This window comes from Dermochelys coriacea, chromosome 15 (genome assembly GCF_009764565.3).
Source record: "Dermochelys coriacea isolate rDerCor1 chromosome 15, rDerCor1.pri.v4, whole genome shotgun sequence".
NCBI classification, from domain to species: domain Eukaryota; kingdom Metazoa; phylum Chordata; order Testudines; family Dermochelyidae; genus Dermochelys; species Dermochelys coriacea.
The window spans coordinates 24,897,504-24,920,824 of record NC_050082.1 but is presented as its reverse complement, the minus strand read 5'-3'; the positions used below and the strand labels follow the sequence as shown (position 1 = coordinate 24,920,824).

Below are 23,321 nucleotides of genomic sequence, written 5' to 3'. Positions count from 1 at the left end.
AGTGACAACCTATGCAATGTTCGTTCAGTGAAAGCCTGAAAAAGGAAAGGAGGAGAGTGAGGAAGAATGGTTTTAAAGAGACCATTGTCAACTTACAGGTGGCTCATCATTTACATTTTGTAAAATTTTCCACTTTTTTTTTTTTAAACACTCATGAAAACAGTTGTTTTTAAATTACAGGTACATTCCCCTGTAGTGACTGGAAATCACCACAACACTAAGAATCTGAAGTGAAACGGACTTCATTGATTTTTATTGTCCAAGCAGAAAGAAAGAAAGGCAAAAAGTAAGAGCATAAACACTGACAAATAAATTGGATTTTTTTTTTAAAAAAAACAACTTTCTTTCACTTTTGATAACCTAGGATGTTAGTAACCTGGGCAAAATAAATCGCATATTATCAACAAGTCAAGTTTACATCATTCCTCTGAACAGACAGGGAGAGAAGAGCAGTATTTGAAAGTTGTACTGTACAGGTCACTTCCAATTGAAAAAGGTAAAGGGGGAGGAGGTGGGAAGACTAAAGACTCAGAGGCTTAAAGTGCTTTAAGACCCTCAGACAGCGGAGGCTAGATAAGGCTGAAAAGAACTGCAATTACTAACAGGTTTCCTTACTGCTCTATTTCTTGTACTAGCAATTTGATGCCTTATCTCTCTGGTGTGTTTGAGCTTTGTGGATTAACACTGATCAGGATGAATTCATTAGCCAAACGCACTTTTAGAGACGTGAAATACAGTAATGGCTTTCTTATGCCAAATATATCTCACTGATTTTAGGAAGGAAAAGGAGATAAAAGAGATGATTTAATTAAAAACCCTAGACTCAAACCTCTCTGAATCTGAATCAGTCTGAATTTCACAGTCCTTCTCTCTCTTTTTAAAGACTAAGCTTCTTGGGGCAGGTCCCATACGTTCTATATATTTGTACAATGCCCATCACACTGAGGAAGCTACAAATAAACAAACTGAAACAGTGCAGCAGACCTGAACACCTATGTGTTGCGGGGAATCAAAATCCAGATTTCCCAATTTGTGCCTGACTGTACAGAGCAGGCAGGTGCCCGTCCAAAATAGACACATTAAATTGTTTATGCTCAAGCATTTTTCATCCCACCATGCTTGTATACTTACACATACACTCTTCACTTCTTTCAGAGTAGCAGCCGTGTTAGTCTGTATTCGCAAAAAGAAAAGGAGTACTTGTGGCACCTTAGAGACTAACAAATTTATTAGAGCATAAGCTTTCGTGAGCTACAGCTCACTTCATCGGATGTATTTGGTGGAAAAAATCTCTCCTCTGTTTTTTCCACCAAATGCATCCGATGAAGTGAGCTGTAGCTCACGAAAGCTTATGCTCTAATAAATTTGTTAGACTCTTCACTTCTGATATGCACTTTAACTAAGGCCATTGGGCTTTCTAACTAGGTTTGCAAGCATCTTTCACAGACTAGGGTAATTAGTCAAGATTTCATTACACAGGCATAAAACCTAGGAGCATTATTAAACATGTGTAGTAGAGGAAGTATATTAAATGCATCACCTTAACAGCAATGACCCAGAGTTGTGAGACAGTGATCTTTACAATAATGGACAAAGACAAATTCTTAGGTGGACTGTTGCTGCACTCAGTTCAGTATCACAAGCCACCAGTAATGTCGGTCAACAGAGAGAATTAATTTCTGAAAAGGGAGTGGTTTGCAATGGTCAACATGGAGGACTGTTTCTTTCTAAACTTAGCCAGTGCTTTTTTTTTTAATGGGGAAAAGATTAGGAGAAAACAACAGCATTAGCTTCCTATACATTAGCACGTCAATACAGAGCAAAACTTCAGAGAAGAGTTTAGAGTGAAGGCAATTAAAAGCCTGGATTGTTGCTCAGTCCTTCTACATTTTGCATTTTATCTTGGACTTTATAAGGTTTCCATCTACCCATTTCTCTCTTCCAATCTCCACAGCATATGGGTGCATATAGCATTGTTGCTGCTCCCTCTCGTGCATACAAGACAGACATCTCCACCCCGCCCTCATTTTTATCCATTTGATTCCTAAATGGGATCAAATCTTCAGGCCACACAGCACAAGCCTCTCTCATTAAATGGGCTATGACAAGAGGACCCTCGCACTGTGCCCTAGAAGTCACAGGAATTCCACAGCCAAGAGCCTGCTCCAGAAAGCACCCCCCACCCTGGGAAGTTCGTAGTATAGGAGACTGAACTATAAATGCTCTCAGCTCTCACAGTGGGAAACCCTCTCTCATGAGCTATGGTAGCAAACCACAAATTGCGTTTACTCATAACACAGGGCCCAATTCTGAAACCCTTGCTCAGACCAAGAACCACTTATATAACAATCCCCCCTCAACTTCAAGGTGACTATTCTTGAGAGTGAGTGGTACGAAACACAAAGACCCTTCATTAATAATCCCATCTAGTATCATAGGAAGCTCTGAATGAACTTTTCTGTATTAGACTACAAACTAGTCTCACATTAAACAACCCCCACTACTGAGCATGGACTCATTAAACTGGGCCTCCATAAGAAGGGGAGATCTGCTAGTCTACAGCCCAGGAGAGAACACACACAACTGTGCTGCTTTGGTCTCATTTCACAAGGTCATCACAACATGCCAGTGACTCTGGCAGCTTCAATGCCAGGGCAGAGATTAATACAGGGGAATGCTTACCATCTGGGAAGGAAGCATCACTATTTTCCAATCATTTAAGATGAGGCCTGTTACCATGGAAAAGCTGTGTCATTAATACACTGATGGGCAGTGCTTAGAGACAAGCTGAACCAAAGAGTCTGCCATTTTACATATCACCACCCAACAGACCAATTACTGGCAGTTTCCTCCACATATCTATTCAGGGGATACCATCATAGGGCCTAATCACATCAGCCACACTATCAGAGGCTCGTTCACCTGCGCATCTACCAATGTGATATATGCCATCATGTGCCAGCAATGCCCCTCTGCCATGTACATTGGCCAAACTGGACAGTCTCTACGTAAAAGAATGAATGGACACAAATCAGACGTCAAGAATTATAACATTCAAAAACCAGTTGGAGAACACTTCAATCTCTCTGGTCACTCGATCACAGACCTAAGAGTGGCTATACTTCAACAAAAAAGCTTCAAAAACAGACTCCAACGAGAGACTGCTGAATTGGAATTAATTTGCAAACTGGATACAATTAACTTAGGCTTGAATAGAGACTGGGAATGGATGAGTCATTACACAAAGTAAAACTATTTCCCCATGGTATTTCTCCCCCCCACCCCACCCCCCACTGTTCCTCTGATATTCTTGTTAACTGCTGGAATTAGCCTACCTGCTTGTCACCATGGAAGGTTTTCCTCCTTTCCCCCCCCTGCTGTTGGTGATGGCTTATCTTAAGTGATCACTCTCCTTACAGTGTGTATGATAAACCCATTGTTTCATGTTCTCTGTGTGTGTGTATATAAATCTCTCCTCCGTTTTTTCCACCAAATGCATCCGATGAAGTGAGCTGTAGCTCACGAAAGCTTATGCTCTAATAAATTTGTTAGTCTCTAAGGTGCCACAAGTACTCCTTTTCTTTTTGCGAATACAGACTAACACGGCTGCTACTCTGAAATCTGGTACATTAGTATTTTACACAGATCGTTAATGCTTAATTATTTGTGTCAAAAGGGGAGTTGAGGAAAACAGCCTTTTATAATGATAGGTTTCAGAGTAGCAGTCGTTTTAGTCTGTATTCACAAAAAGAAAAAAGGAGTACTTGTGGCACCGAATGCATCCGATGAAGTGAGCTGTAGCTCATGAAAGCTTATGCTCAAATAAATTTGTTAGTCTCTAAGGTGCCACAAGTACTCCTAGCCTTTTATAAGGGAATTAGACAAGGTGGGTAAGGTAATATCTTTTATTGGACCAACTTCTGTAGGAGAGAGAGACAAGCTTTTGAGCTACACAGAGTTCTTCTTCTGGTCTGGGAAAGGTAGAGTCACAGCTAAAAATAAGACTGAACAGATAAGTTTAGTATAAGCAGTTAGCACATAGTCTAAAGAAATATGCAAGGTAAAGTGACTCATGGACAAGGTAAAGGCCAAGCTTAGGACAACCATTACTGTTTCTCAGAAGCACCACTAACGCCTGCTTGAGTCCTTTGTTAAGAGAAAGGCCAAATTCTTTCTTTTGAAGAGAAAATATATGTGGAAACTACTGTGCTTGATGGTCTCAGCTGATAGTGCGTGGAGTTTATTTTGAAGTATTTGCCAGATTCATAGTGACAAATGGGATTACAACCAGACTGTATCACAGAATTATTACTTATTTTTAGGTGCTCCTGTAAAGGGACAAAATAGGAAAAGCTAAACAAAAAGTTAATGTTCTTTTTCATATTATCCACCCCAACACTGTACTTTCAAGGTACACTCTCATGATTCATTAACACGACAGGACACATTTTTTTTAGCCTGGTAATAACAGACAAACTCAGATAAGTCACATTCACCATTAGATGCCCCACAATGATCACTTTGCAATGAGCAGGAGCCTAGCTTTCTGAAGTTCCCCTCCTAAGGATTATGGCTGAAGTTTTTAAAAGGAGCCCAATGGTGTTAGGCACCCAACTCGCACTGAATTTCAACAGGATTTGGGAGTCGAATTCTCTTAGGCTTTGAAGGTCCCAATTTATAGAATCGCATTTGTTGAAGGAGCTTGTTTTTCCAAAGACTGGTGTGTTAAGAGTGGTAATTAATACCTTAAAGCTCTATAGATGTCCTTTGTGACACATTTTCAGAATTTTCATTGTGAATGGCCATAAAATAGTCTTGGGCGGTTATTTTCAGCCTGCTCTAGGCCCAACTGCTCTCTCTAGTGGGACAAAGGTCAGGCTAAAAAGGTAGCAATAAGGATAATATTTTACATTTTTCTAGCATCTTTCCTCCCAGAGTAATCAAAGCTCTTCACTACTGAAATGCAGCCAAGTTTGGGGTGGTAGGTAGCAAGCAAGCATATTGCTAGCATCCATGAAGTGCAGATTACAGCTTGTTTTTTTTAAGGACTTATCCAAAAGGATTAAACACAGTGAACTATACAGTATACCACGTGTATAAATGATGAATGGCTGAGATTACCCAGATGGGATTTCAATTTACACTTCTAGGGTGTCTCAAATCTGATGCTTGGTGAATATAAAAAAAATACAAGATTACTACTTTTAAAACAATTATATCAACTTTGTGGGGGTAAATTAAGCACCGGAAACCCCATAATATCAAAAAAAAATTAAATTAAAAATTCAGGCCTTTTCAATTAACATTCAGAGCAGGTTTGGTGCTGCCCAGAAGCCAGGATGACATCAGGATTATTTTTAAACAAGTTAGGCATGTAACTGCTGTGGTAGTGTCAGTCTGTGTGTGCAACCAACTATTTGCACATGCACTATGTGCACCTGGCCTGGTTTAAAATAAATAAATAAATAATTAAGGACTCGCATGTGTTTCTACCTGCCCAGGTGTTTCTGTATTCAAAACACAGCCGCCAAGATCAGCTTCTTGGCCCCAACCCTGAACCCATCTCCCTGCACTTCTCCCTGAGGGCTTCTCCCGCTTTCCTGAGTTACAATGGGAGATGGGGAGACACAGGAGCTTCACTCTCTGCTCTGCCAAAGGGAAGCCCATCCGACGAACTACCAGTGGGGAATGGTGGGAAACCCCAGGAAGCCCAGATGCATTCCCTCACGCATCCCTCTACTCCACCACACATTTCCACTGCACCTCCAGACCATGCTATAGCCCTAATTACACCCATCTACCTTGTGTACCCATGGCACAACACCCAGCAGGCAGGAAGCCAAGTCTCTGCACACCTCAGATTTTGCTCCTCCCATCCCAACCATCTCCTTACAGATCCTGCCTTTCCCAAAGCCCCCAGCACATACAGCCCCACTCAGACCGCCCTGTCTCCTCAGACTCTGTGCTGATGATTAGGATAGCAGCATCCGGGAAGCAAAACAGCAGCAGAACTTGACACTGCCACCAGTTTGTCCTGACAGACACACACACAGGGCTTGTGGTTCAGACAGAAGAGCCCATAGAAGAATTTATAATCTCAATGAAAAGTTCAAAAAGGTTTCATGTATAAATGATTCCTCTGCCAAAGCTAGTAAATCTTTGACCTTAAGAACAGGGGTTAAATTCAGAGACTAAACTGAAAACCCTAAAGTGCAAGGTAGCAGAATTTTTTCCCTGCTTTAAGTGAAACTCTGAAAGCAACTTGAACTATGGAGCAGTTAAGAGGTCTCCACAATTAATCGCTCAGGTGGTCAGGCAAGGTTAGGGTGGCAGATGCTTCTGTTAGATCACACCGTAGCAAGCTGCTCTTATAAAATACCTGCTTAAATTTTTAAACAAGTGCAGGTCTGCTTTCTAACAGGGAAATCAATATGAGTGTTATTAAAATATCCATTCTGTCTAGTTCTCAGGAAGAAGCTCATAAGCCATCAGGCCAGAACAGAGTGCACAGAGACAGATAAATCAGGCAGTAGTAAAGACAGGTGAGGTTCACATACAGTACAGAAACCACTACTGTGCTACACTGCATTTCTAGATAAATCTCTAAAATAGCTAGGGAGAGGATACAGATTTCAGAGTAGCAGCCGTGTTAGTCTGTATTCGCAAAAAGAAAAGGAGTACTTGTGGCACCTTAGAGACTAACAAATTTATTTTATAAATTTATAAAATAAATTTGTTAGTCTCTAAGGTGCCACAAGTACTCCTTTTCTTTTTTAGAGGATACAGAGTATCTCATTTTTAAAGGTAAACTGAAACAGTCTTTGATTTTCCAAGTTCCACGTTCAGGGTTCCTATAGGAGTTGTGTGACATTACTAATCCCATAAACCAAGCAGGGAGACAGTGCATCTGCACTGACCTGCAAAGTGTTTGTAATGTCAACAACTGCCGCAAGGACAGCTCTGAAGGAGGGAGGCAGGAATGAGTTGTCAGCTGCTTTGACTTAAAAATGCATTTGCTGTTTAACTCCATGAATAGAGGTTCCAACCCAAACATCATTAAGTCAATAGGAGTCTTTCTATTAGGGTCAGACCCTGAAAAGTGCTGATCTCTCTCAGCTTCTTTACACATTTCAGTGAGACCCAAGCTCATATGTGCAAAGGGTGAAGGGTCCAGCCGCAACCCATATTTCAGGTTGATGGTTGTGTTACATCTTCCAAGGCTTGCTAGGCACGGTTGCAGTCAGGGTGTTTTTCAGTTTAATACCCATGCTTGCTGGGGGCGGTGCAGGTTCCTTGCATGGTTTTAATTTCTATAATTGAAGCTCCTAGTTGCTAAGGCAGAAGATGCTATAAAAATTAGCATATCCACACACAAGGAAGTCAGTCTCACGCTGCCCTAGGGTAACAAATACACTACCCATAGTTCACAAACTAAAGACTATAGAGGGCAATTTTATTCGGCAGTTGTGAGAGTCACGAAGCTCTGCTCATGCCAGTGACATGGTTTCTGTTGTAAATAAAGAGGGAAAGAAAAGTAGAGACACACTAAATAAAGGCACAAAAAACTAAAAATTCACAAAGACAAACATGGTAAAATATATAATTCCAGAGGGATGATCTTTTTGTATTGCAACTTGTTTGAGAAGGCCCTCTCCAATCCCCCCACCCCAAAGCAGCTGTAACACTGATCAGTAATGTAGTCATGCCAAACTCCTGTCCATAGAAACTTTGTAGATGCCCTCAGCTCCGTCACATAAGCCCTGTATACACAAAGGCCACACAGATGCATAAACACAGAATATACACACCTACTTCCCACAAACTTTGACATTAAAAGCACCAGAGGACTCAGGAGATCTGGGTTCAAAGTCATGCCTCAGCAACAGTGACTCCATTTAACCTTCAGAAAGTCACCAAACTTCTCTGTGCCTCTGATTCTTCATCTGTGTAATGGGGATAATGCCACTTACCTGATAGAAAATTTTGTGAAGATTAATTCATTAACATTTATAAGCTGCTTTTCATTCAATGATCTCAGACAGCTAAAGACTATTATGATTGATGTTAATATGTTAACAACTGTAAGGTGTTTTCTGATAAATCTGGAATTTTTCCATAGGTTGGCTAAGGCCTTCTGGAGCAGGCATCTTCATCACTGGTATGATCAAGAGAGTAAAGAATTATTGGAACGCCTCTGGAAAGGCAACTCATTGGATTCTTTTGGCCAAAATCTGACCAGAACTTCAAAAAGCAAACAGTTCAATTGCAAAGAAGTGAGCCACTCAAGGCAGAATTCAGTTCAAACCTGTGTCCCATTAAAGATTCATACATCGCAAGTAATGTTTTTGCACAACGTCAAGAGATCTGTCAAAAACGCTAAGCAATGGTTCCAAAGTAATTAAAGTTGTTCTACTTTTGTTTCAGATAACTAGCCATGTACGCATGTTTGGTAAGCCTACCTTATGCTGACAATGCAGGCTCTTCCAGCAGAGAGAAACACACAAAAGAAGATTGTTTGTTACAAAATTAATCATTTGCTGTGAAGTTTAATGTATCTTAAAAATCCTTCCCAGGAAATTGGTTCAGCTAGAAAAAACAGGCTACACGCTATAGCAGCTTCCCTGCACTAGCCCAGACCAGAGACTGAGCCAAATCCCACAAAATTTGTATGCAAATCTGTATCTGAAATTTCCCCAAATTCAAAGATGTTTGGTTCAGTCCCATCAAACTCCAGGGCTCATGAACTGGAACAAAAGAAACTTGCAAAACTATTCAGAAATGTACCATGAAGAACAAATTCCTAATCAACACTGTCACCAGGGGCCCTACAAAACAAAGTCTCCACTTAAAATCACAGACCTATCTGCCATAACAAAACATAAGGACATCTTTAAAGCCTGAAGACAAGATGGTTCATTAGAGCTGCTCACCTTGCAAATTAAAAACACTCACTTCAGCTGCACTCGCACTAAAATTAAATCAAAGTCACGCAGAGCAATTTATGTCATTGCATCTTTACTGTTCTAAGAGTGCAGCCCATACAGTTCTAAGAACAGGTGGTTCATCTAGCCATCTGAACTGAACAAACAGGAATACAAAACAAACACATTACCTACTGAGGTTCATGATGTTATGAACTGATTTTTTCCCCCTCTCTCAGTAAACTAAGCCCTAATAATAACAACCACCTTCATAAATAGCACATGATCTTCCATAAAGGAAAAAGATAATCACTTCGTTGGTCCTGAAAACTACCCCATCAGACAGAAATGTCTTTCTGGAATTAGCTTGTGAACATATAATCTATACACCATTACGCTGAAAGCAGAGTTAGAAATATTAACACACTGACAGCAGAATTTTAAACCTACAGCTTGGCAGATTATTAAATATCTGTAAACTAAGAGTTTTGATAACTAGTGCCCACATACATTTATTGCTGTAAAAGAATCCTTTAAAAGCCTCCAGTGTAATAGCATAATTTTTGCTTCCAACAGTATGAAAATTCCATGCTCCAATCAATACTACTACCTCTGAGTAACTAGTAGGAGAGGAGCAATGGCTATGATATATACAGTATAATACATACATTCTGAGAACAGTTTTACTGCCACAACCATTTCAAAATTCTTGTTAAAAAAAAACAAAGAAAAATAAATCTACACAACAGCAAATCTGGACAAGATACAGAAAACAAATTTGTCCTGCAGAGAATATGACGGATAACAAAAGCAGAGCTTTTGTCTAGAATCTGACCTTTAAATTCTCCACTCACTCTTAAATACTGCTCGGAAAAGTAATTTTTTTTAAACTGTCAGTTTACATGAAGCAACCAGTAAGAAACACACACACAGGCACGCACGCACACTGCAACCAACTAAACATCAAAAAAGTTTAGTAAACGCTCTGTCAATATAAATGAGCACTTAAAGATCCTACATATCTGTCTCTTACATTCATGCTCAGCTTTTCAGCCTTAGAGAAAAGAAAGTCTTTCACAGCACAAAACACACATTCCAAATCCAGCCCAACAAATGCAGATATATTGAAGTACAGAGCAACACAGTTAATTGGCACTGCGAGAAGGTAAGCATTTCTTTATCCATTAAAACCAAAATGTAAAACAACCTACAAACAGACAACTAACCTAGACTGTGAACCTCTGCTTAGAGAGCTAGCCATTTGCCCTTTTAGCTCTATTTACTTGTAGTGACTTGTTGCTTAGTAAAGATGCTGAAGAGGAGGATCAATATTTTTACCCACAAAGAATCCATTTTGTATCCTGGACTGAAAATGCCATGTGTTTATTGCTATAAACATGCATCCCTATGTGGACTCTCCAAAACTGACTAAAAGCCAGCATTTAGCAGAAGCCACATATTCCAACAATGCAATCGAAAGAGGAAAAAAAAAGCAAAGAAAAAAAGCCTGAATTTCATACGAACTCATTACAATAACACCTCTATCCCGATATAACGCTGTCCTCGGGAGCCAAAAAAATCTTACTGCATTATAGGTGAAACCACATTATATCGAACATGCTTTGATCCACCAGAGCACACGTCCCCGTCCCCCAGAGAGCTGCTTTACCGCGTTATATCCAAATTCGAGTTCTATTGGGTCGCATTATATCGGGGTAGAGGTGTACAGTCAGTCGCAGATGAGATGTAACAAACCATTTCTTTTTCTGGCTGCTTATATCACAAAGTCCTGATAAATCTGTTGGAAGTGCCTCATGAAGCATATTTCTGTGCCCATTTGCTATTTAAAAGATCAGACACATTTTATTCTCAAACAAAATTCAAAACAGCTGTTTCTAAGAGCTGACTGCTGAACTGCATCCCCGCAATGTCCTCTCTGTCACTACCTCAAGCACACGGCATTTGAAGACAGGAGGAATATTCTAACCCACAGTAAATAAATATCATAGCCGAGATCTCTAAGGTGAAAATGGGGCAGACATACCATCTTCCTGGCAGGTGAGGCACACAGCACTAGTATGGCATGAAGATCTCTTTTTATTAACCTTTTCCTGAATTAAGACTATTTTCAATGGAAAATAGCAACAGTAATGGGGGGGGGAGGAAAGGTATAAGGTGACTGAAGAATCAGACAGGTGCCAGAGTCTCAAAGGTGCCACAAGTACTCCTGTTCTTAAAACAGAAAATGTTTGCAAGCAAGACTATGTTTTCAGACATCTGCCTGCTCTCATCAAAGTTGCTAACAAAATACTTCTGCCCTTAAGCCAGTCTTTAATATAACCTAACCCAATTTCTTATATGGAAAAGGATTTATTTTCAAATCAATACACAGTGAATAAAGAGTATTTCTCCATATTTCTATTTCCTTATCTATTTTTTAAAATACTATATTTGTAGCAGTACCATGCACTTCTATGTATTATTCTTGATCTTGATAAGTACACCTTGTATTTTTAAGTATGAATTAAATAGATAAAGCTGCCTGATTACTTCCTGCATAGCAGAATGGAACAAACAGCACCCACCAGGATTCTCCCAGGAAGAATAAACTATTCTGTACCATCTACTTTCAGTCTCTCTTTTTAAAATTCCAGATAGTCTAGGAGAAAACAAGCTTATGTGACTAATCCTTCGCCTTACAAGCTGACAGAACCATTGTATCACCACACTTCCAAAGAAACTGCAAAAACTACCTTGGGTGGGGAGAACACAGTAAGCATTTGTTGGCCTGATACATTTTTGCAGAATCCTGAGGCATTCCTGGCGTCTTTAATGAGTTGGCTGCCACCACTTCTTTCATGACATGCCATAAAACCAGAAGAACAGAGTGATGCATTCATGTCAGTTGGACACAAAAGCCATGTTCAGGCAAAAAGAAAAGAAAACGGATTCTCTCTTCTGCTGGAACTACTAAGCTAAGTTGCCAGGGAGAAAAGGGGAGCTGTGAAGCAACTTGAAGTATGTGGTGAAAGGAGACAGCACAGTGTAGCCAGAGGGAAAGTAAAAACAAATGGGCCATCAGTGGCACATTTTTAAGTGCACCCACTAATCTGAGGCTGAGAAGAAATTATTAGCAATTACTATTAATGTAACTTCCACGCAACGCTCATGAGCATGAGCCAGTGCTACCCCACAATAGCAAAACAAAAAACCACGCACCATTGCCAAATTAGCCTATTAAGATAATTGCATTTTGTTGAACCTTTGTAACCATTGAAATCAGACTGAACGTACAATCACAATTACGGTAAAACATCCCTAATATTTTCTGTACACGGCAGCATGAGACCCGTTGCCATCCCCCTTTCTGTGAAATTACCAGCTCTGAAATGTCTCTTTCAGGTAAACTATGGGTATTCCCGTCGGAGCGCTGCTACCATACCTCCTTTTCTACAAGGCAGAGACTGCACGTAAGGAATTATGAAGCAGTTAGGTCACATTTCCAAAATATGCTATTTAGAAAATATACTATAATACAGCTAATTAAATAAACTGGAGATAAAAACCACAGCCCTCGGAATATTAGTTTGCCAGGGAGATGCCCACACCTCACACAACTGAAAGCTATATTTACAGCTTGCTTGGAACCCATAGGCTGCAGCTAATTTGCCTATGATTGAGCAGATTGCTTCTGCCCTCAGATTACCTTCACATGAATGTGTGCCCCAAGAGGCAAAAGGCCCCAGCAGGATCAGATACTCATCTTTTTGTTAGTATCCTGAGTTGCCTGAAGCTGATGTTCATTGATTGCATAAAACACTGGCACTGTGGTGGACACACCGCATTGGTGTCCTTGCTCAAGTTCATATACATACATTTCAGCTGCGAAAAGTCTGCAGGACCCTCTTATGCTGGGGGGGTGCTGCAGGCCTGGTGAGGAGAATGCCGCTGAGTCACTCACTGGCATGGTATGGCAAATGTGCAAAAGAGGAGACAGGGTGCAGCTTGATGAAGAGGGGCCTCCATATCTTCTTCAGACCCTTTTATGCTGTCAGGGAGCAGGTAGAGGAGTCTAATCAAAGCCAGTCAACCCAGAGCCCCTCAAGAGGGCTGCACTAGTTAGATAGCTGGAACATGTATTTAATGCACTGAATATTTGCCACAGAGGTGGAGACACAGCTAAGCAGAACAGCGAATAAGCATCCCAGTACCAAGACCTGTGTCAGTTTCCACAGAAGCAACAACCCGCCTGATGCCCCCATCACCACAGAGAAGCAGCCTCACTGGGACACTCAATTTAATTTGTAAAGCTAAAATACCACTGTAATGAATTAACAATTGTGTTCCATCACGTCCACTCAGCTTCCAAAATCTAAACAATATTGTGATATGGTTACTGAAAGGGTAACTTCTAACTGAAAAGTATAGGGTGTTCATACAGGGGGTCTCACGAACACTGCTCATGGCAGCAAGCAGGTCGTGAAGAAGAGCGATTCTGTCATTAGTTAGCACTGGAATTAGGGTCCCTATTTTTCAGTTGGGAGCTCCCTTTGGGAGTGTGATAGGGTGTCTGCCTCACATTGGCAGAAACGGGGTTAACAGCAGCCCTAGGGAGGCTGCACAGGAGAGAGCCAATCAAAGAAGGGCTGAGGGGAGAAGCCAATCAGAGCAAAGCAGACCCATATGTAACGGGCTGGATCACAGAAACCACCTTGGGGCTGCCACCTGATGTGCCAAGACTACTTCTGCTCCTGCTTTCCTGCCCTGGCAACTTAGGACTCCAGCACCCCGCCTTGTTTGAGCCAGACCCATTAGCCTGCTGCAAACCCAGACCAAGGTCTGAACCACGTCCCCTAACAGCTGTAGGCTTAGCTGAAAGCAGCTTACAGAAGTGTTCCTGTTCTGGACACTCAGATGCCCAACTCCCAATGGGGTCCAAACCCTAAATAAATTTGTTTTACCCTGTATAAAGCTTATACAGGGCAAACTCATAAATTGCTCACCCTCTATAACGCTGACAGAGATATGCACAGCTGTTTCCCCCTTCCCTCCCCCAAGTATTAATACATACTCTGGATTAATTAATAAGTAAAAAGTGATTTTATTAAATACAGAAAGTAGGATTTATGTGGTTCCAAGTAGTAACAGACAGAACAAAGTAAATTACCAAGCAAAATAAAATAAAATATGCAAGTCTAATAAAAACTGAATGTAGATAAAATCTCACCCTTAGAGATGTTTCAATAAGTTTCTTTCACAAACCGGACACCTTTCTAGTCTGGGCACAATCCTTTCCCCTGGTACAGCCCTTGTTCCAGCTCAGGTGGTAGCTAGGGGATTTCTCATGATGGCTGCCCCCTTGTTCTGTTCCACCCAAGTATATATATCTTTTGCATAAAGTGGGAATCCTTTGTCCCTCTGGGTTCCCTCCCACCCCTTCTTCTCAATGGAAAAACATTAGGTTAAAGATGGATTCCAGTTCAGGTGACATGATCACATGTCACTGTAAGACCCCAAGCCTTCATTCCTCCCAGCCTGACTCACAGGAAGACCTGCCTGCAAACAGAGCCATCCACAGTCAATTGTCCTGGTTGATGGGAGCCATCAAGATTCCAAACCATCATTAATGGCCCACACTTTGCATAATTACAATAGACCTTCAGAGTTGTATTTCATATTTCTAGTTTTGGATACAAGAGTGATACATTTATACAAACAGGATGACCACACTCAGTAGATTATTAGCTTTGTAATGATACCTTACAAGAGATCTTTTGCGTGAAGCATATTTTAGTTATATTATATTCACACTCATCAGCATACTTTCATAAAATCATATAGAGTGCAACGTCACACCATATAAAAAGGGAGCTTCAGGGCAGAGGAGGGCAGTTCTCTGTTGAGAGCCTTGGGAGAAAAAAGACTGGGTCCCTGATGGGCTGAGAGAACTGCCAGCACCCTGGACAGAAAAATGCTGCCAACAGGGGCCAAGGGAGCAAAAGACAGCTCCTGGCCGGTTGTTGGGGGTTGCAGACTGAGGCCCTGACACAAGGGCAATGAGGTGCTGGAGCCACATGGGAAGTGGCTAGACTGTGGACTGCAGTTTGCCACTGAAGGAAGCGGCTGGACAGGAGGTCCCCCGGAAGGGGAGAACACAGAGTGTGGCACAGCCAGAGGACAGCATCATGAAAAGGATGCCATGGTCCTGGGAGTGACATGTGTCCAGGAGCAGAAGTGACAGTGGGCGAGACACCACCAGAAGAGGGCACAGAGCTAATTCCCAAAACAGCCAGTAGGAGGTGCTGCAATGGCAAGTTGCACCCCGTCACAAGGAGCCACGTATTTTAAAACAATTTGTCCAAAAGAGAAAGGTTTCATTTTTTGTTTTTTTAAATGAGTAGTAAAATCTTGTTTGTTCTTTTTCCCCTGGAGTTGTAGTTATGGATCCCCTTACGCTGCAAATTCCCTCTCACCATGGTCATCAGCTAAGCCTCAGGCATACAAACCAGGCAATAGGATCTGGAGTTTATGGCTGCAAAAAATAATTTAAAAAAACCAACAGACATCTATCCTCTAACCTCCATGAACTGCTGTAGTATTAGGGCTTTTCTCAGCTGTAGACTGCAGCCACAAGAGATTGACCCCACTCTCTCACACAGATAAATTAGCCATTCATTCCAGTACAGAGCAGTAATACATATGCAAGCATGTCTCCCATACCCACCACTTCACATCAGTCTAAAGAGTTTCTTGTTTGTGCATCTCACAAGGTATTTTAAATGCAGAATGGATGTTCACAGGCCTTCAGCCAACTGAACATTTTCCAGTTGGTTTAACATCCCTAACTTAAAAAAAAAAAAAAAAAAAAAAAAAGGTTTAAGAGAGTCATTAAAATGCCAAGTTTAACAGAATCGAAGGGAGTGGGGGAAACACTTATCTGAAATCTATTTATTTTTTGATTTATAAAGTGGCATCCAGAAACAGTCATGGAAACCAACTTCAATTTTTGGGCACAGGGAAAATCCTTGTACCCACAGCTTACCCATCTCAAATTAAAGATGCACCAGAGGATTCAGGTTTCGTTTGAATGGGGAGGGCAAGAAATCTAAGAAGCATTGTCTTAAATGAACTAGGTTTGGCATCACACAGCCATGTTTGCTGAAGGAATTTTCATGCTCTTGAAGGGAGATTTTTCACAGTGACAAATACTTTTATGTGATGGCTCAAATTCAGAAATTGTTGGCCCATTTTAAAACTTCAGCCCATGCTTATTCACACTCTGGAACACATCCTTAAAAGGGGAGTTAGTTGTTCTTTTGCATTGAGGAAAACTGTGCTAAAATGCTGTTCTCATTTCCAACAGAACAGAGAGCTAAACAGCAGCAAGCTGTATTTGAGGACCAGAATTTTTGGCAGATGGGTCAACAGCAGCAGCTTTATTCACAGAAAGTGTGCACATCTCAACATACTTCGGGCTGCTGATTTGAAGAATGGCATGGGAGGCAGAGTATACATTAGGAAAATTAGCCATTCTTGACATCTCCCCTGTACCTCTCAAATGGTTGTTGCAAATGATTGCCCCACAGGGACACAGAGGGTCAACATTAATATTTAATATGTAATATTTGTATTACAGTAACACCAATAAACTCTACACAAACTTAGAGGGAGACATATGCACTATTCCAAGGAGCTTTCAGTCTAAGGCTTTGTCTTTACTGTCAAAAAGGCATGTTTTTACTGTGAGTTAACGAATGCATATTACCCAGCCCACTGTAGAATTCTAGTGGAGACAAGACTCTGCAGCTTTACCATGAGGTAGCCTAGGCGAGATCAACTGTGGGTGACACAAAGGGTAGGTGGGGGAATTTATGTGTGAAAGTGTTACTAGCTACTCCACAGTAAAAACTACAGGTGCCTTGCCTCCACTATGATTTTACAGCAGGACAGCTATTGTGCATTAGTTATCCCGCTGTAAAGAACCCACCTTTTCTGCAGCAAAGACAGCACCTGAGAGATTCAATACAAGTTATAGCAAACAGTTCTAGATATGTAGCAGAAGGAACCATTGTGATCATCTAGACCTGCTGGATAGAGCTTCCCTACAATAATTCCTAGAGCAAATCTTTTAGAAAAACTTCCAACCTTGATTTAAAAATTATCAGTGATGGAGAATCCACCATGACCGTTGGTAAATTGTTCCAATGGTTCATTACCCTCCCTGTCAAAAATGTATGCTTTATTTCCAGTTTGAATTTGTCTAGCTTCAACTTCCAGCCACTGAATCATGTGTTAGACCTTTCTCTGCTAGATTGAAGAGCCCATTGTGAAATATCTGTTCCCTGTAGTTAAGTCACCCCTTAACCTTTTTGTTGTCAAGTTAAATAGGTTAAGCTCTGAGTCTATCACTATAACAATCCTTTAATCATTCTCATGGCTCTTTTCTGAACCTTTCAAATATGTTCCTACAATCTGTGTTGAACTGGTCAGACCATCCTGACCCCAGAAGGACAGTTGTTTAAAACATTTAGAGAAAGGCCTGGAGGAAGCCATTTTAATAACAGGTGTCAAAAGCAACCCATTCTCCGCATGTAGGCAAGGCCAGACAGAACTGTTACAAGCAACAAGTTTCCCAAATTCCACAAACAAGCGATTCTAAGAACTCTGGCCTACACATCCTGAATAGTAAAAATAATTAAATAACAACTTTGTGCTTCTGGATCGCCTTTCCTCAGAGCATCTCCAAATGCCTTATGAAGGCTCAGTAAGCCACACAACAACCCTGTGAAGTGGCGAAGTGCAGTTATCCCCTTTTTATTGTGAGGTAACTGAGGCACAAAGAGGCAAATGGTATGATTTTTACTAGGAAAGAATAAGTAAAACCAAAACCTTCCAGAGAGAAGTACAACTTCAGCTGACAGCATCCCTTTGAAATGTCAACACCTACAGACATGGAGGAACATGAGGAGTGGTTTGCATGTTTGGTTTATTTTGGGTATGTCAGAACTAGAGTATGAAGAGGAAAAAGTATGAGAAGGAATGATGCCTAAAAGGAAAACTAAGAGTTAGTTCCACAAAGTTTTCGGAGGTGAATGTGTCAAGGATTACTCTAGCTAGTCATTTCATTACAGCAAACAGGCAGTATAATATAGTTGATAACCCAGCCACTGAGGCTAACTGCAAAGAGGAAATAAATCACCATTTTATTACTAAGAGTCTTCAGCATAATTTTAAAAGATTGTCATATTGGAAGCCACCTACCCAGATAAGCTAAGGGAGGACTCAGAAATGCAGATTGCCCCTGAATCTATCTGAACTGGTCAATCAGAATTGTTTTAAGTTCTATTAATTTGAAAGGATTTGTACACTTTAGCAGTGGCTCTTAATCAAAAAACCAACAGAACTTAAAACTTTGAAAGTGGTCTGCCTCGTCAAACACTCAAATGGGCTCTGCATTTCCCAAGTCCTAGCTGAATTTTTTGTTAGGCCCCCAGCCTGCAAAGATTCATTAATAACTTTACTTATGTGAGTAATTCTGTAGAACTCAACAGGATTATGCATACGTGTAAGCATGTGAAGGGTCAAGCCTTTAGACTGGACCTTTTGTATCCATAAATGGCAGAGCACAGAGAGAGAGAAACCAGCATTATTCAATGTTATCCAGAGAGAAACCATAGCAGATGGAGAAAGAGAGAGATTTATATATTCAAAAGTATTTCTCGGACGTCTCATCAGTTCTTCTTTAGGAAGATGATATAGCTGCAAAGGAAAGATTCCTACCAAAAGTGAGCAAATAGCTCTTCCTGTCTTGGTGGGAGTGGAGGGGGTAATTAAGTGCCATAAGAAAGAACAAGATTAGTGTTCTATCACAGAGGGAAAATATGAACAACCAAAAACAAATTAAATTAAAATTCAGCAATGAAGAGAAGTCCAGGATCTAGTTTACTGGTCCTGGATATTTTGCATCATGGACAAGAAAAGACCCATGAAATCTGATGAGTACAGAAGAAAGATTCCCTTTCATACTATGCTACTGCATGATCAAAACGAAATATGAAGGGTGTAGAATTCATTGCTTCCATATGATGTAATCCTATTTACAGTTCTCTCTCTTTTTAGGCTTTGGCTGAAAGTTGGAAAAAATGCATAATCCCTGTTAATAAATGCTTTAATAAATCATGGGGGCACCTCATCATAGGGAAAAAACTAACACTATTAGAAGTGACACCTATAGTGAATACAATACCTAATACAAGGAAACACAAAAATGTATCTAAGCTGTTAAGTCTTCTTAAGTCTTCCCCTTATTAGTGCAATTATAATACTGGTTATTTTTTCTGTTCAATATTTTTTTTCTGTAAAAAGGCACACTGCATATTTGTCCCATTAATGTTTCATTTATTATTTTATTCTCCTTACTTTCTAAGGCCTCAATCCTGCAAATACATACAAACATACATTCTTAAATTTTATGTACATGAATAGTTCCGTTTCAGTTACTGAGACAATTCATGCACACAAAGTTTAACATATGTGAATGTGTCTGCAGCATTAGGGTTGTATTTTGTACCAGCACTTCCTTCAAGAAAAATGAAGAAAGCTATATTATGGAGAGGAACGTCATCCTTCCAACAATTATTGAAGCTAGCTTCTCATGACAAGAGCAAATCTGACATCCCACCAGAGCCTAACTTATACAAAATCAAACCAACCCACCTGAAATTTCACATCCTAGTTCAGGTAATTTTTTTTTTTAAATTACATCTTTTGTTAAAAAAAATAGGCTCTGAATTTTCATATTGGTCCTCATATGGACTCAGTAACGTCTCTTCCGGGTGAAAAAAAATTTCTTTATGTATGCATAAAATACTGTTATAGGTTCAAGAATATGTATGAACAGGCCAGATGAAGTTAACATTTATGGCATTTATTTTGTTGGTGAATTATCAGTTACAGAAACTAACACAAGAATTAAGAGACAAAGCTTTTCCCTTTGATAATAAAACAAATGCTCAGAAGAGCAGACAGGCAGGGAAGGAACCCCAAACCACCCCTCATCACTTCTTTCTGGTCATTCTACAGCCAGGATGCCAAGTTCTTAAGTAAAAAAGGCAGAGGATCAAAAGGCACCATAACACTAAAACAGAATGACAAACAAAATCACCTCCACCAAAGGGACAGAATCACTCATGAGGTCCAGTTTGCGTGGCCTGTCATACCTTTAAAACATTCAGGCTAAGCATCAGGAAATATTTGTTCTTTGTGGCAGGGAAATAAAAAGCCTAGGAATTATTTTGTGTTAAGTCTCTCAAACATCAGTTGTATTAAAAGTATGTTTTATTCCCTTTCTTCTTCTTCCCCAGGTGTCCTTGTCTACAACAACCCACTGAGACCTCCTCAAACTTTTGCCATCTCCTCCACCACGATCTCAGTTTTGATCGAAGCCTTGTAGAACTGAGAAATCAGTCCCCCTGCTGGAGCCAGCCAGATCAGAATATTTTCTCTAGAGAAGACAGTGTTAAATTTGATGCTAATGTTGCAGATTTGGGTGCTTAGAAAGATGAAGATCAGCACACACACACACACACAAAGTTGGATCTCAGGAGACCTTGAGGGGACTAAAGCTCTTCAAAAGGAGTGAAGTCACCAAGCACCTAATCTCCTTACAAAATTGGATCAGCTGAATTGGGTTACTGTAGCTGGGACAGGTATTCACCTATCAGCCTACACAGGACTTTCTTACTCCACTACTGGACTAGCTAGAGCTAGGGCAAAATTTTCAAGGGTGTCTAAGTGGCTTAGGTGCTTTTGAAAAAGAGAGAGAGACTTAAGCTGATGTCCTTTACGTGCTACTGAAAATTTTATCCCATGTGTCTAAGAGTGTGTGGGGAGTCGCTAAGAAACACAAGTTGCAAAGAGATTCTAAGAGGCAAACTTCCCACTCCAGCAGGTGGGAAATGGCTTGAGTTCTCCCAGCCAAACCCTCACAAAGCCAAGCCAGCAGGGTATATCATGCTCTTATTCAGAGGAAAGCCAATCCTACTCCTGATTTATAAAAGATCACCCACTTGCAAACATGGCTTTCCTCCTGAGAGGGCAACCTTTCTAAATCTCTATCGCTATTTAAATACAACCATTGTAAAGCACAAGCAACTTTGCTCTCTTTCTCCTCTCACTCCCCACCTCATCTTTTTAGAGCAATGGCTAAAGACAGATACTTAATATAGGTCTGGGTGTTACATTTAGAGGTTGGTTCAAATACCCCAAACTGCAGGGAAGTTCCACTTTAGGGTCTAAGCTTTGAAACAATACTAGTGATTTAGGGGACCCAAATGGAGACATTTTAAAAGGGCCTCATGTTCAGAAGGGCAAGTGTTCACATTTTGCCTTTAAGGAACCTCAGATTGGGCACCCAAACAAAGCATCCACTAGTCCCTTTTGAAAAGACGGGCCCAGATCCTGACATGAACTTTGCATCTCAAATCCACTTGCAGATGACCACACAGCAATTAAGTAAACAAGTTTTACAAGATCAAACAGACTTCCACAGGTTCACCGGATAATTGTTTCCCCTCCATGTTTTAAAATTAAAAGGGGAAAAAAAAGAGAGAGAGAGACAGACAAACATCTGGGTTATGTTCTAAATGTAATTAGAAGTCTGACAACAGGACAGAATAATGTCAAACAAATTACAAGCAATGTGCTTTCATTCACAGGGTGACAAGTCAACAGACAGTCAGTTAATTTTAAAACTGATTATGTACCAGCTCCTTAAATAAAATGAACATGAACACACACACAAAGCAACTGGGAGTCCAAATACACATTTTGTTTTCCCTTGGGCAGGGCTGAACAGCATGTTTATATCTCAAGAGCCAACTGATGAATAACTACAGCCAACATTTTTAGAAGTGCCCATTTATTTTGGGTGCCCAAATTGAAGCACTTTGGTCCCCACTTCTTAGAAGTGCTGAGCACTCATAACTTCCATCAAAACCAACAGAGGTTGCTTGCAAACAAGGAGGAGAGTATGTTTGGAAAGTAGGCAAAGAAGTTCCAGAGTATGCAGCTTCTGCTCTCAGTTTTGTGTGATATGACCTACTGTTGTAAGTAAAGTCACAGACTTTACACAGCCCCAAACTCAGGTCTTGGGAGGCAAAAAGTTTTCCCTGGTGTCTCTCTCAGGTTCCTTATGCTGTTGGGTTACTTTCTGCAATGACATCTGCAGAATAGCAGTGGGATCATCTCACAGTCAGATGCCCAAATGCTGCCTGCATCAGAAAGACACAAAGAAGAGGCAAAAGCAGCTAGAAAACTCTGCAGCATTTCCCTGTCTCTCACTGGGGGATAGATTTACTGATTGTGAAAGGAGCCTGGGCCAGGAACTTCGGAGAACATAAGAATAAGAACAGCCATACTGGGTCAAACCAAAGGTCCATCCAGCCCAGTATCCTGTCTGCTGACAGTGGCCAATGCTAGGTGCCCCAGAGGGAGTGAACCTAATAGGTAATGATCAAGTGATCTCTCTCCTGCCATCCATCTCCACCCTCTGACAAACAGAGGCTAGGGACACCATTCCTTACTCATCCTGGCTAATAGCCATTAATGGACTTAACCTCCATGAATTTATCTAGTTCTCTTTTAAACCCTGTTATAGTCCTAGCCTTCACAACCTCCTCAGGCAAGGAGTTCCACAGGTTGACTGCGCGCTGGGTGAAGAAGAACTTCCTTTTATTTGTTTTAAATTTGCTGCCCATTAATTTCATTTGGTGGCCCCTAGTTCTTATATTACAGGAACAAGTAAATAACCTTTCCTTATTCACTTTCTCCACACTACTCATGATTTTATATACCTCTATCATATCATAAGTCTCCCCTTTTCCAAGCTGAAAAGTCCTAGCCTCTTTAATCTTTCCTTATATAGGACCCGTTCCAAACCCCTAATCATTTTAGTTGCCCTTCTCTGAACCTTTTCTAATGCCAGTATATCTTTTTTGAGATGAGGAGACCACGTCTATACGCAGTATTCAAGATGTGGGCGTACCATGGATTTATATAAGGGCAGTAAGATATTCTCCATCTTACTCTCTATCCCTTTTTTAATGATTCCTAACATCCTGTTTGCCTTTTTTTTTTTTTTTTTTGGACTGTCGCTGCACACTGCATGGACGTCAAGGACCCATGGGGAAATCTAGCTCCACTCTCACAAGAGGCATCCTCCATTGTTCCCTGGGGTGTCCATCGCCCCCATCCTGCGAGGCAGTGTATCCCTGAAGAGTTACACTGCTAATAGGTCTTACCCATGGCTATGCCCCAACCTAGTGCTTGAGGGAGCTTCGGTAGTGGAGCCCAGGTTTTGAGCAGATACAAAGCCAAGGCTTGATGGGTTTCATTGGTGAT

General features: G+C 40.8%; 1 protein-coding gene across 26 annotated transcripts in view; it reads right to left on the bottom strand.

The window, feature by feature from the left end:
* The window catches only part of PITPNM2 (phosphatidylinositol transfer protein membrane associated 2), a 215,354-nt gene that overhangs the window by 142,942 nt on the left and 49,091 nt on the right, over window positions 1-23,321 (bottom strand). The window contains exon 1 of one of the 26 annotated variants that reach the window (XM_043498340.1): window positions 6,918-7,024. The exons of the other annotated variants lie outside the window; for them this stretch is intronic. The gene's annotated coding sequence lies outside the window, so the exon portion shown is untranslated. Of the gene's footprint in view, window positions 1-6,917; window positions 7,025-23,321 lie in introns of those variants that run through there. 26 annotated transcript variants of the gene reach the window in all.